Below are 15,049 nucleotides of genomic sequence, written 5' to 3'. Positions count from 1 at the left end.
GGGTTCCGCTTTACAAGGCACCATTTCCCTTTAAATAAAAACAAAACTTTCAAATCTAAACACTGACCAAATATTTGACCTTAAATGGCATTTAGTGACTCCAAACCCGCGGACTGTTAAGTTGAAGACACACTACACTGAAAGACTGGATCTATTGATACTAAATTGCTTTGAACTCAACCTTTAAGGCTATATGGCTCCATTATGTATTATATAATAAGAAAATGATCTTCCACTGTTTTCTTTAGATAGTCTATTCTGCTCCAGTTTCCGGGTAACGCGGAACACACAAGGAAGCGCTACGCGAAGCACAATCACTGGAAACTCTCCATACATTGAAACATGCCACACAAGGGTCATCAACGCCAAACACATCATTTCAAGGGAACGAGTGACACTCGAATTGCGAAATCTGTTTCATAGATCATTGATTTTACGCCGGTCCTCAACGTGTGCCATTGTGTGGTGTCCTAAACGCTATAATTTGCCAACTGGAAATAAACGCACAAGTTTCGCGTGACGTTAAAAAACAACTACGGGCAGCTTTGTTTGGTCGTTGTCGGTCCACACATCAACTGTGTGGTGTCATGGTGCCGTGTCATTGTCAGCGTCCGATCGATTTACACAAAGAAGATATGTGCAGACAACGATGTAATCACCACACTTTGGACTCACTTGGGAATCAAAGTATCCTACTGCCATGGTGACAACGCTCGCTAAAATAACACTGGGGAAATCAGCGCAATTTGTCTCAAACGCTGGAAGCCGAACGCTGAGGCTTAATTACAATAAATATTTGTGATGCTCAAATCAGGTGAAAAAAGGACAGGATTATCATCGCCGGGTTTTAATAACTAATCATTCCTCTGAGCTTTTGAGCATAGTCACGCGAAATCCACATATCTTTGTTCGAAGTGTAGCTTATGAAATCCGCGGAATAGAAAGCATGTCCCAATTTGCAGAGAAGCCTAAGCCATTATTACGGTGTTGTGGAAGTGTTATTTAGCCATCAATCCAGTTGATGAGAGCATGACACGGTGTTTACCCACTAACCAACATCTTTCATACTTATAGCTATGTGCAAATTCCATGCATTGGATTTATTTGGAATATAATGAGGCTATTCATCTGAGTTAATGTTTACTGTGAACTAATACCCTCGTCATCAGTGTTGGCAACCATTGTTTCTCTGAAGCGGATCTGTATGAAGTCTAATCCTGGAAAATGTTGTATATGAAACTATGATAAAGGTCATATATGAGCGTGATAAGAATTAAAAAAAAAATTAAAAAAATATTAAAACCGTTTTTTTAGATTAAGTTTGGTACTCTTTGATATGCCTTAATGCTGGTTTTGTATACTCATACTAAAATAGGCAGATGGAAAGTTTTTATGGGTTATTATGCATTTCAGGCATCAGAAGAGTCAGGAGCTATTAAAAGGGAACACAGCATGGTTCATGATACAAATGAAGGTACAGTATAAAATATGGGAATAACAAGATGTTAGAACAACATAATGTACAGGGGCGGTCGGGTAGCCTAGCGGTTAAAGCGCTCGCTCGTCACGCCAAACACCCGGGTTCGATTCCCGACATGGTACAATGTGTGAAGCCCATTCCTGGTGTCCCCCGCTGTGATATTGCTGATATAATGCTCAAAGCGGCGTAATGTACACATAATGTACAACACAAATTGGAAGGACAGCACAACACGGGACGCCGACACAAGATGAACACATGACAGTACGTAGACACAAGATGAACAGAAGACGGTACATGCATGTACGTTCATCGGCAACACAAAACGCGTCCAACATACAACATGGAGAGAACAGAACATTGGACGTAACACAACATGGAGGTAACAGACTATTAGTGTTAACACAACAATGGACGTAACACCACATTGAGGGAACAGAATATTGGCGGAAACACAACAATGAGGTAACACAAAATCGGACGTAACACAACATTGGAGGTAATAGAACAATGGAGGTAAAACAACATGGAGGTATCACAACGTTGGACGTAAAAAGACATGGAGGTAACAACGTGGAGATAACACAACACTGAGGAAAACACAACATTGGACGTAACACAACATTGGAGGTAATAGAACATTGGAGGTAACACATCATGGATGAAACAGAACAATGGGGGTAACACAACATGGAGGTAACACAACATAGAAGTAACACAACATTGGACGTAACACACCATTTGGGTAACACAACATGGAGGTAACACAACATTGGTGTAACACAACATGGAGGTAACACCACATATGGGTAATAGAACATAGGATGTAACACAACATGGAGGTAACACTACATGGAAGTAACACACCATACTGAGGTAATAGACCACTAGAAAAAAACACAACATCGAGGTAACACAACATTGGACGTAGCACAACATTGGACGTAACGCCACATGGAGGTCATAGAAGCATCGAGCTAGCACAACATGAAGGTAATAGAACATTGGAGGTAACACAACATGGAGCTAACAAAACATTGAGGTAATAGAACGTTGGAGGTAACACAACATGGAGCTAACAAAACATTGAGGTAATAGAACGTTGGAGGTAACACAACATGGAGCTAACAAAACATTGAGGTAATAGAACCTTGGAGTTAACACAACATGTAGCTAACAAAACATTGAGGTAATAGAACACTGGAGGTAACACAACATGGAGCTAACATAACATTGAGGTAATAGAACGTTGGAGGTAACACAACATGGAGCTAACATTACATTGAGGTAATAGAACATTGGAGGTAACACAACATGGAGCTAACATAACATTGAGGTAATAGAACATTGGAGGTAACACAACATGGAGCTAACAAAACATTGAGGTAATAGAACATTGGAGGTAACACAACATGGAGCTAACAAAACATTGAGGTAATAGAACATTTGAGGTAACACAACATGGAGCTAACAAAACATTGAGGTAATAGAACATTGGAGGTAACACAACATGGAGCTAACAAAACGTCGGGGTAACACAACATTGGAGGTAATAGAACACGGAGATGATAGAACATTGGTCATAACACAATATGGAGATAATCGAACTATGAAGGTAACACAACATTTAGGCAAGACAATATTGGGTATCACAATATTGGAGGTACAACAGCATGGAGGTAACAGCATATTGGCGGTGAAACAACATGGAGGTAACACAACATTCGATATAACACAACATTGGACGTAACACCACATAGAGGTAGCAGAATATTGGCGGAAACACAACATTGAGGCAATACAACATATAGTTCACATAACATGGAGGTAGCACAACTTTGGACGTAACACAACATGGAGGTAACACAACATTGGACGTAACATAACATGGAGGTAACGCAACATTTGGGTAACACAACGTGAGGTAACACAAAATCGAGGTAATAGAACATTGGAGGCAATAGAACATTTGAGGTAACACGACATGGAGGTAACAGAACATTGGAGGTAACAAACCATATTGAGGTAATAAACCTTTGTAGGAAACACAACATGGGGGTAACACAACATTTGGGTAACACAACATTGGACGTAACACAACATGGAGGTAACACAACATTTGGGTAACACAACATTGGAGGTAACACAACATGGAGGTAATAGAACCATGGAGGTAACACAATATTTGGGTAACACAGCATTGGAAGTAACACAACATGGAGGTAATAGAATACTGGAGGTAACACAATATTTGGGTAACACAGCATTGGAAGTAACACAACATGGAGGTAATAGAACCATGGAGGTAACACAATATTTGGGTAACACAGCATTGGAAGTAACACACCATGGAGGTAATAGAATACTGGAGGTAACACAATATTTGGGTAACACAGCATTGGAAGTAACACAACATGGAGGTAATAGAACCATGGAGGTAACACAATATTTGGGTAACACAGCATTGGAAGTAACACAACATGGAGGTAATAGAACCATGGAGGTAACACAATATTTGGGTAACACAACATTGGAAGTAACACACCATGGAGGTAATAGAATACTGGAGGCAACACAACATTGGACGTGACACAACATTTGGGTGACACAACATGGAGTAACACAACGTGGAGGCAACACACCATTGGACGTAACACAACATGAAGGTAATAGAACATTGGAGGTAGCAACATTGGACGTAACACAACATGGAGGTAACCCAGCATTGGGTAACACAACAGTGGACGTGACACAACAAGGAAGTTATAGAGCCATGGAGGTAACACAACACTGAGGTTACTCAACATTAGACATAACACAACATTGACGTAACCCAAGATGGAGGTAACAAAACACTGGACGTAACACATCATTGGACGTAACACAATATGGAGGTAACACAACACTGGACGTAACACATCATTGGACGTAACACAATATGGAGGTAACACAACACTGGATATAACATACCATGGAGGTAATAGAACCATGGAGGTAACACAACATAGAGCTAACGCAACATGGAGGTTACACAACATTGGACGTAACACATGGAGGTAACACAAGATAGACGTAACACATCATTGGACGTAACACAATATGGAGGTAATACAACACTGGACGTAACACAACATGGAGCTAACACATTATTGGAGGTAACACAACATGGAGATAACATAACATGGAGCCAACAACATTGAAGGTAACAGAACACTGAACGTAACACAACATGGAGCTTACAATACAATCATACAAGGATTCGGACACGTACGCGGTTTGAAGTGACTTGGGCCTTACGTTCACACCTTGAACAGGCTATTCATGTCTTTCATGTCTTTCATCGAGCCGATCCAGTTGGTCATCCTTTGCTCATCCGGACGGGTTCTTTCTGGCAGCAGTGATGCCGTGAGGGTTATGGGAGCTTAACTGTTGATCCACACAATATACTTTGTCGTCATTTGAGACAGTATTGACATTTTCGCACTGGCGAATGTTTCCTTGGCGCTGACTGATTGCAAATATTAGACTATAAATCTAACGTTTAACAGAAATGCACTGAAAAGTATTAATAAGCTAAAAGTTCAATATCATTCATTATGACAGTAGCTTGGTCGGGAGGTTTTTTAAATAAATTGTTTCCCCTTTTTCTATACCTTTCATTTTACGATAAATTAGTTAGCGTTTTTCAGACGGCGAATAAATCGAGTTGAATGTACATGCATCTTGACGCATTAGTTCAAGTGATGTAGAGGCGTCATGATTCTATCTATCATGGTCAGGTGAACAACATGAGATCAAGTAGCAATTGTAAATGCACTGGAAGATAATCCTCTTGTCAGTATACAATTAGATTACATACAAAGTCAAAACTGAATAATTCTTGTATGATTGAAACTATGCCGAGGAGCTTAACGAAACAATTAATACCATCTCTCGGTTGTTTTTATCATATTAATTAAAACTATCTCAAGTTACATGTAGCCATATCCTATCCAAAAAGTGGACCGTACTGAAAGAATACGTCTACAAGGTTTTACTTTTAAAAATATAATTTTATCTAAAAATCAAGAGATTTGCTTTCTTCGGCACAAACTGACAACATTAAAATTTTCAAACACATGGTTGGAATCATGTGGCTGGAAATTCATTTGTAACCCAAATCTTTAGTTTTACACAAACATACACAGCAACGGATTACTTATCACAAATGAGTCATGACAAAATGGACATAATCAAGTCTGACAACAGTTATTTCAATGACATTATAGAAAACAAACTCGGTATACTTTCTTTGCCCCTCAGATCATTAAATGTACATGTATTATTCATTGCCAGATAGACGTATGAAATGTCAGCCCCGCAGAGTAACTTCCCTGACGTCAACCTTTTGTTTAGATGACGTAATGTTATATTATTGTGACGTCATAAATGGATGACGTCATATCTGCTTATTGAATATAAGACGTCAACGCCGGAGAACAGCCAGTCTCGATCATCCATCGAAACAGATTTCACCAGGAGAAAAAGACAAAGGAGCATTTAAAAAGGTTAAAACGTTAAATGAACTTTTCACCGAAATACAGTGGGTACGCAGGTCCAAGCCTTCCGGTAAACACGTCGTGATATGAAATACTTTCCAAAGCCGAGTTAAACCAAATTTGTCATTCTCCGTCACATAACTGACAGCATGGTTTCAAGGGATAATCACACAAAATACGATGTTTCATCTACTTGTGTATAGATAATCTCTCAATCCCCGACCGTAACATGCAACGTTCGTGTTAACTCTATATACAATATATGGTGAAGCACTCCAGTTCTTGAGATGGCAACGTCAGATCACTAAAATTACATTGTACTTTTTTCTGAGACGATTCCGGGTCTTGCATGCTTAAAATGCATTTAATTGAAACAAATAGTTACATGTCATGCATTTTGTCGGTTTGTTGTTGCAGTAACTCACACGATAGACTCAAATGAAACATAAGATCATTGGAACATATTGCTTAGAGGATCGATCACCAACAATAGAATTGTTGACAGTCAGCAATCTGTTGGATATTTTTTGCCATAGTTAGAATAGTTATCAGTTTTGGTCGTCTAAGTTTCCCAGAGTAACAAATGTGCTCCGGTGAACCGAGGTCTGTCTGTCGTGAGGGAAATCACTTTGTTGGCCATCGCTGATTTACTTACAAATGTTATTCCCAAGGGGAAATAATCCATAATTCTTTTTGATAACGTTTTCCAGCGAAAAAGTCTCGGATTTCCTGCCTGACTGGACAAAATGTCAGAAATGCCAAATGGTCCAGTTAGGGAGATGGCGGCCGAGAATCAAAATGCAGCTTGCAGTCACGAGGTGAAGCCATACACTTACAGCGTGGATGACGCACGTGACTCGCGCGAATCATCTGATAAGAAATATAGACTAAAGCTTCGCAACACTTTTGCAAATATAGTGTAAACTCGCATGGATAGGAAACTGTACTTCAGTCCATTCTGCTAAGCGGCTCAATGCTCGAAGTTCGATGTTTGATGTTCGATGTTCGATGCTTTATGCTCGATGCTCGATGCTTTATGCTCGATGTTTGATGTTCGATGCTTGATGCTTGATGCTCGATTGTTGATGTTTGATGCTTGATGCTCGATGTTTGATGTTCGATGCTTGATGCTCGATGTTTGATGTTCGATGCTTTATGCTCGATGCTCGATATTTGATGTTCGATGTTTGATGCTTGATGCGACTATGCGACTATCCAGACTATGCGACTTGCTGGTCCTGTATCCCGATTGCTCGAATCATTGCTAATTCTTGCGATACCCAGATGAGATAATTTTCAGGACATCGTGATATAGCTGGAATATTGCCTATTGCGGCGTAAAACAACATTCCCTCACTAATTCACTCGAGGGAAGAGCCTAACGTATCTACTGTTGTAGTTTTCTTGTGTTTTGCATGTAATAGTCTTCATATTGAATTAGTACAAGTGACCAGTGAAAACATGTTCGTGACGTGAAAATGGTGCTATGTTCCTTTTTGTATGTTATGCCCCTAGTTCAGCCCAGCCTCACTCAACGCGTAAAGATCCGGAGTAGAATAGATCTTCAGTAACCCATTCTTGACGTAAAAGGCGACTATGCTTGTTGTGAGAGCCGACTAATGAGATCTGGTGGTCAGGCTCGCTGATTTATGCGTGTCATCGTATCCTAGTTGTGTGGATCGAGGCTCAAGATGTCAATCACTGGATTGTCCCAGATTTGATTATTTACAGACCGTCGACATATAGCTGGAATATTGCTGAGTGTGGCGTTAAACAACAAACAAACAAATCACTCCCTCACTCACTCCCCGACTCACTCATTCACTCAAATCGTAAGTAATCTTACTTATTTCTAAATAATTGTAAGCCAAGATTTAATCCCATTTACCTCAGGTTCTTCATAAAGTTAATCAGAAAACACGGACTTGGTCCAGTCTACACTGCCCACTGTCCTCGACAAACATCCCTGACAGTCTTCAACGGACCTTTCAGACGGTCACAGACATGTTCCAATTCCAGCACCGTGACAGCGTGTACTTCTGACCAGCTGGACGTTATCGTGGGAATATTGACGTCGCTCCATCTATGTCCCGAGATGATTTCGTCTACGAGAAGGCCATCATAGACATATCCCACCGCGCCGACCCATTGGTCTGAAAGGGATCGCGTCCAACAAGTCTTTCCTAATTGTGTCAACCGCCCAGACGTAATGCTCCATGGGGAGCGCCGCAATCCTTCAAAATCCAGGGCTGTCTTTCAGCAAGCAGATTTAGCGTTAAACCTCATGTCCGTCTTTGTTATCACGTCGAATGCGGGACAGTTGTTGCGCTAAGTTTTTTTCGGGCAAACAGTCGTGTTGGAAATGAGCCGGAAGATGATGCTGTCGACGTGGTCTCACAGCAAATTTATTATCCACGTCTTCCTGCTGAATTGACTTTCAACGGCCTTTATCGGAATACGGGCCATTGAGTGAAAGCCCCATAGAATTAACGTCGGAACTATTTTTTATTTGATAGTCTAGATACACGGTGTAAATAATCGCAGCATCAATGGATTACTTTGAACATCCCATCTATCTCCGTGTATCAGAAACCATCACTCAAATTGATGTTTGGCTCTTCTCTAAACTTTTATGAAAATTTCTTTTGTTTCTAATTTCCGATGAAATAACTCAAAGCCTATCGCGGCTGTATTTTTCATATTCAGTACGAGATAAAGGACGATACCTATAGACACACGTTTTATGACGTTTAGCCCCTCTAATGATTGCGTTACCTCGTCAAGTCTACATTTCGCATTGATTTTACAAGGAACAAAAAGGGGAAAACCAAATAGGCCTGCCATTCACATTTATGTAAAACGAACATGTAGTACAACACATGTATATGTTTCTTCTGTAGGCAGACATCAACGTAACAGGTCATAATCTACGGCCTCGTACGATGTTTGGTGTGTTGTGACTTTGGGCTTTTTTTATAAGTGCGTCTTGGACACTTTAAAAGTGTGTCAGTTGTTTCATTGTGAATTCCAGAGGAAGTTATAAAATGTACCACGTGTTGTGTTGTTGTAAATGTTTGTTGCCATATGACGGAGGACTGTAAATAATTTAGTCCTGACCAGACAATCCAGTGATTGACATCATGAGCATCGATCAACGCAATTGGGATATGATGACACGCATCAACCAAGTCAGCGAGCCTGAATCCCCGATCCCGTTGTCGCCTCTTACGACAAGCATGGTTGCTAAAGAACAAATAGTAAGTCTGGTGCTGACACTCACATAAAGGAAGGCAAGGCAATTTCACTTCCTACCCATCCATAAAACAAGAAGCCCACCTCTTTAATCTGTGAATTTCATATTTAAAAAAAGCAATATATTTTCTTCAATATCCCCTTTCTAAAATACTTATAAAAATTCCCAGCAAATCCCCCATGGCTAGTCCTAATGTCAATATCAGCGGCCCTGTGCAAATCACAGGATTCCACACAGTACGTGAATATCATGTGCATCGATAACACATCAAAAAGTGTTTTAGAAGTGTTCTCACGAACTTCGCGACGAAGCCATGCACATGGAGATCTCTTGATCTGATGTAATGATGTAATGACATGATGGCTATGTCAGGGAAAGTGTCGGACAGATCGCTGCTGTTCTGAAACATTCCATTGCTGAGCTACCGTGCGGCAGGATGCCCCATTGTGACAAGCCTCCATAATTCAGCATGGCGATGAAGGGTCTGTGATACTGTATTGCACCACAGGGCATAGCGTCAGTGTTTCATCCACACGGAGTCAGTGGTTCCGGTATTGAAGTGTTAAATTATCTCTCTGTACTTTGTGGATGACGGTCTTTAGAATCGTCCGGAATTTGAAAGCAGAGTGTCGGTGTTATTAGGGATGAATATACCCACAGAGCACGTGTATGTAAACGGTATCGATCTCGGATCATGAAAGCAAAGTAGCTTGGATAAAGAATTATTAATGACGGCAGATTGACTTTATTGAATCGTTCTCCCACGTCTGAAATGTCGTACATAGTAACTTTTCTCCATCATCACCACCACCAACCAACATCATAATCATCCTCGTCGTCATTATCAGCATGATCTTCATCAGTGTAATTATTTTTGTTATGGTTACTATTGTCCTGGGCTGTCAATGTATTCAAAGATATTGGATTGCTAACAATTGTAGTATAGTGTCACATGGACAACCAGTGTCTATAATCATGATCTCGTGGTGTGCCAGCTCGTTCAACACCTACGATCCCCACACTCAAGTAACACAACCCGCGGTGCTGTATGTTATTGTTTGTTTGTTGTTTAACGCACCACTCAGCAATATTCCAGGTATATGACGGCGGTCGGTAAATAACCGAGTCTGGACCAGACAATCCAGTTATTGACATCATGAGAATCGATCCACCAATTGGGATATGATGAAATGGATCAACCAAGTCAGCGAGCCTGACCACCTGATCCCGTTCGTCGCCTCTTACGACAGGCGTAGTCGCCTTTTAGGTGAGGCATGGGTTGCTGAAGACCTATTCTACCCCAGATCTTCACGGGTCCTTTGCTGAGTCGCACTGGGGAAAACTCGTTGAAAAGGAGCGTCTGAATTTGAAGTTTAGCTGTTTTGAACAGGGTTTCAGTTACGCCGTGTCAGTTTATTGTAGGAGGCAGCCCAAAGTGATGCGGATCTTAGACGGTCACGCGTTAATGAAACCAACGAGGAATAGGTATGGTGCTGGCAAACCAATACTCATAATCAGGGCGAATCAATGATTCAAACCCACGATTTGGGGATTTTTGCGCGAATAAGGGACGCAACTCTGCTCAGCAAAGATGGTATCATTTTTTCAGCAAAGAAGAGAATCTTTTTGCCAGACGCTATCACACTTAACATAAAATTCCAAACACCAGAGCTTTAATATCATTTAATTCTGATATATCCTATGGTAAAAAGTTGCTTTGATGACACGAGAGCTCTTGAGGCGCAAAATAGAATAGACGTAATAAATTCATTTTCAAATTTCAAGTATCGTAACAGATCGCGATCACATCTGGATTATCGGTAGATACATTTATGAGCGTAAACATGGCGGTTATGTTTCGACTTTCAACAACTTGAGCTACAGGAGACTAAAACGCCATTAGCTAAAAAGATCCGAAAAAGATTCTCTCCAAACGACCTGTAAAGCTGACAGTAATACCATCATGAAACACTGGCCCACACAGTAACGACGAACGTCTAATGTGTGAGCATCACTAGAGGTCAACGTAAACGTGGACATATGGCGTGACCGGTGCTTATTACAGCAGCATTTTTTATATGCTGTCAAAACAGTTTGATAATCATAACGATAGCTGTAACATATTAAAGAAATACATGTATTATATGTGTTTTGCATTTCAATTCGGGAGTTCTATCACATTTAATCACAAAAAGACGAATTGTGAATACAAAAGAACTATTTTTCCGTCGATAGAACTGTTGAAGTTGATCCAGTATGAAAACCTAGTGTTTCTGTGAATCATCATTTTGTCTTTTCAACCCTTGCAGGTTTTGGACGTACACCATCGCCAGATGCAGAGGTGATGCTTAATTTTTGTGTTTTTAGGAATCGTTGTTGGATAGTCAGACATGCAAGTAAATATTATTCTATGAACTTGTAAAAAATATTAAAAATTGCCATTTTCAGTGGGAGAAAATAGACTCTTATCATGAATTATCTATTGCAATGAGTGTTGTGATCTAAAGATATTGTAACCTTTACTGCTCTGAACACAGAAATAAGTCGGATTTTTTTGTTTATATAGGTTTTTACAAAAACCGAGAAAAATATTTGTGAAGTATTTTAAGTTTTTTAATTGTTTCTTCTAGAGAATGTCTTAAACGTCGCTGCCTCTTTCGATTCACATTCTTTTGCGTTGTTTCTGGATGAACTAATGTCTAACATACAAATATATCGTTGGTCATCTGCGTTAATCCAGTCAGGTCGGACAGCTACACTCGGTTTCATGTGTTCCCCAGACCCTCGCTATTCCAGACAACTGAAATATATTTCCTGTACTTATGTATTCAATTAAAAGCGACAAAACCATTTCCATATTCATAAGAAATCTCGATTGTCGATGCCGACCATATCATGAGCATGTGTCTTTGTATGACTATCAAATCGTGATGATACCAGGTGATACCAGGCGAAAAGGTGAGCGTATCCTGCTCCACCGGTAGCACCCGTCACACACACATGCAAAGGCAAATCAAATAGTGAAAGAATCTGAAGCTTAACAGCCTTGGAATGAATGATCGGTACATCCCTACATGGAAAATTTAAAATTTATGTTCATGCCGTGATCTTGTTCACCTTTACAGTTAATTGCATCGGACATAATTCTTGTCACTGATGCGTCATAAAACGTTTTACTGAGGCCAAGACATAGTACGGAAACAGCGTACTGATGATTAGGAAAAGATGATTAAGGATGTTCATTACTTCATTAACCTTGCAATGTTGCAGCCATTAATCGGTGAAGTTATAATCGCGTACTGACCAGGTGGAGTAAATGATGAATGAATAAACTGATGTGTGCTCACGTGTGAAATATGATACATTGATGGCATCGTGATATGTCGAGATTACTATTTGTTTTTACCACCAGGATATATATTTTCATCTTTCACAATACTGACATATGTTAGACTCCTGCTTCTAGAAAGCATGTCATGATTCCGTGACGACATGTCATACAACGTAGTAAGAAAGAATAATGTACACAATACTCGATAAATAAGACGGCCATGTGGTCTCCGTGTCAAGGTGTGTAGAATGCGGCTACAGCTAGGACGAAGGCTTAAGCTGGGGCATGGTCTGAATCTATATTCATGTACAATGATTAATACGATGGGGCTAGAAACTTCTAAGACTAACTATGATGAACTTGGTTGTTGGTTACCAATTAGTTTTCAACATAATCCCCACCGACGTACACGCACTCTTGCCAACGGTGCTTGAGTGCCTGGATCCCACTGTTTGTTTGTTTGTTGTTTAACGCCACACTCAGCAATATTCCAGCTATATGACGGCGGTCGGTAAATAATCGAGTCTGGACCAGACAATCCAGTGATTGACATCATGAGCATCGATCCACGCAATTGGGATCGATGACATGCATCAACCAAGTCAGCGAGCCTGACCACCCGATCAAGTTAGTCGCCTCTTACGACAAGCCTAGTCACCTTTTACGGCCAGCATTCTACCCCGGATCTTCACGGGTCTGGATCCCACTGGCGTAAAAGGCTTCCTCCTGATGGTGTTAAAGGTCGCCCACAGCAGTAATGAGTCGTCCATCAGTAGGATTCCTTTGGAATCCCAGAAAAAGACGCAATAACCTTGTTGACTGATGGAACACATTTTACCATCTTCTGAAGAGGATACGGTAGATGTTTCCAAATGTCTTGACTGCTGTGTCGTCTCCGGCTGATGGTAATTAACCAAACAAAACTCACCCATGGTTTCAAATCGCCCAAAACAGCTTGGTCAGCAACAAAACGACGTACAATCTCACGAGAGGTGATGAAACTGGGACGTTTCTGATCTTGAGTGTGAAGCCTCGGGATGCAGCTTTCTGAAACCTGTGTCATGCCCAGTTCATTCATCAAACTGTCCTCAATTGTCTCATGAGGGGTTCCTACTGTATTGGTTATGAGACGTTTGGCGAGTCGCCGATAATCATAGTATGTAGTGTGGCAACGTTTTACTTAGTGGGTCAATTGAAGGTCTTCATGATCTTGACAAATGTTGAGGCCGAACTATACAGTCATCCTTTGTTGTTCAGAATTTTTCAGCCCCCACCCCTCGTATGAATTTCTCCAGGAATTATGTTACCTGTCAAATTATTCAAGCCAAGGAGTTTTACATGCATATTTTGCCACGCTTTATATACAAGTATTCAAATATCGTAACAAATCCATTAGCATTTTGTTTTATTAAGTATATTATATAGTATATATTTCTGTTAACCAAGGCAGCAAATGGATACTCGATAGGAGTCAGCTTTGATGTAGTTGTAAACTGTCAGTATTAGTATTCATCCAAGGGAGTTCGTATCAATGCGATGAGTAGTTAAACATCTCTATTAACATATCAAATATATAAGATCTTTTAAAGAGTCAGGTTAGATCTATTTCAAAACAGACGCATGTAAAAAAATCACTGCAACCTGCTGAGTGAACTTAAACAGGCGAGCAGGGGGCGATTGTAAGAGCTTCGATCCACGACAGCGGGACACGACACACTTAATGCACAAGGTCAAGCTTACCCCAGTATGCCAGGACAGCAGTCTCAATTATGTCCACGTTCTATGACATATACATGTTCAGTGGTGTGCGTCAGTTATCGACGACTGTCCTGGAATCTCAATTATCTGAACGATGCTGTTTCACCATATCGTTGGAGTTTAGTTTAAAATTTTGTGTTTTAGGGTAACAACAAGACCATAAACTAAAACCTCGTTAATCTGGACCCGCCAGTTCGAAAACCCAACTTTCCTTGCGAAGGGTGAAAATCATGATTTGTTAATAAGGAAAATTTCACTTTGCAGTGGAACCTCATAAAACCGTTTCCTGTGAATACCGGATTCACATATTTCTGGATTAACGGATCCTGAGTATTATAAGTTGTCAGCTGACATCTAGGGGTTTATGGAATGATGTACTCTGTGGGAGCAATACAGGCTCACACACAGATCACATCAAAAACTATATCCCGAGGGATCGGTTGACAACAAATTTATCTCATCGACATTCATTCATACAGACCCGGAATATTTGTCCGAAGTTTCACCGAGTACAACGCTTTGATTCAGCCTTTCGAATTACCTCCCTTTACCCAATGCATTCGGATGAACATCGGATTATTTCAGTTCTACGAAACCCATGCGAGATAGGCATTTTACCTAAGGTGTATTCCCATTGATTTCGCAACGGTGTATATGAGCTTGCTACATAAAGAATAATGGCTCGCTCA

The sequence above is a fragment of the Haliotis cracherodii genome, unplaced genomic scaffold (assembly GCF_022045235.1).
Source record: "Haliotis cracherodii isolate W230 unplaced genomic scaffold, xgHalCrac1.p SCAF_8, whole genome shotgun sequence".
Classification (NCBI taxonomy): Eukaryota; Metazoa; Mollusca; class Gastropoda; order Lepetellida; family Haliotidae; genus Haliotis; species Haliotis cracherodii.
This window is presented reverse-complemented; position numbering follows the sequence as displayed.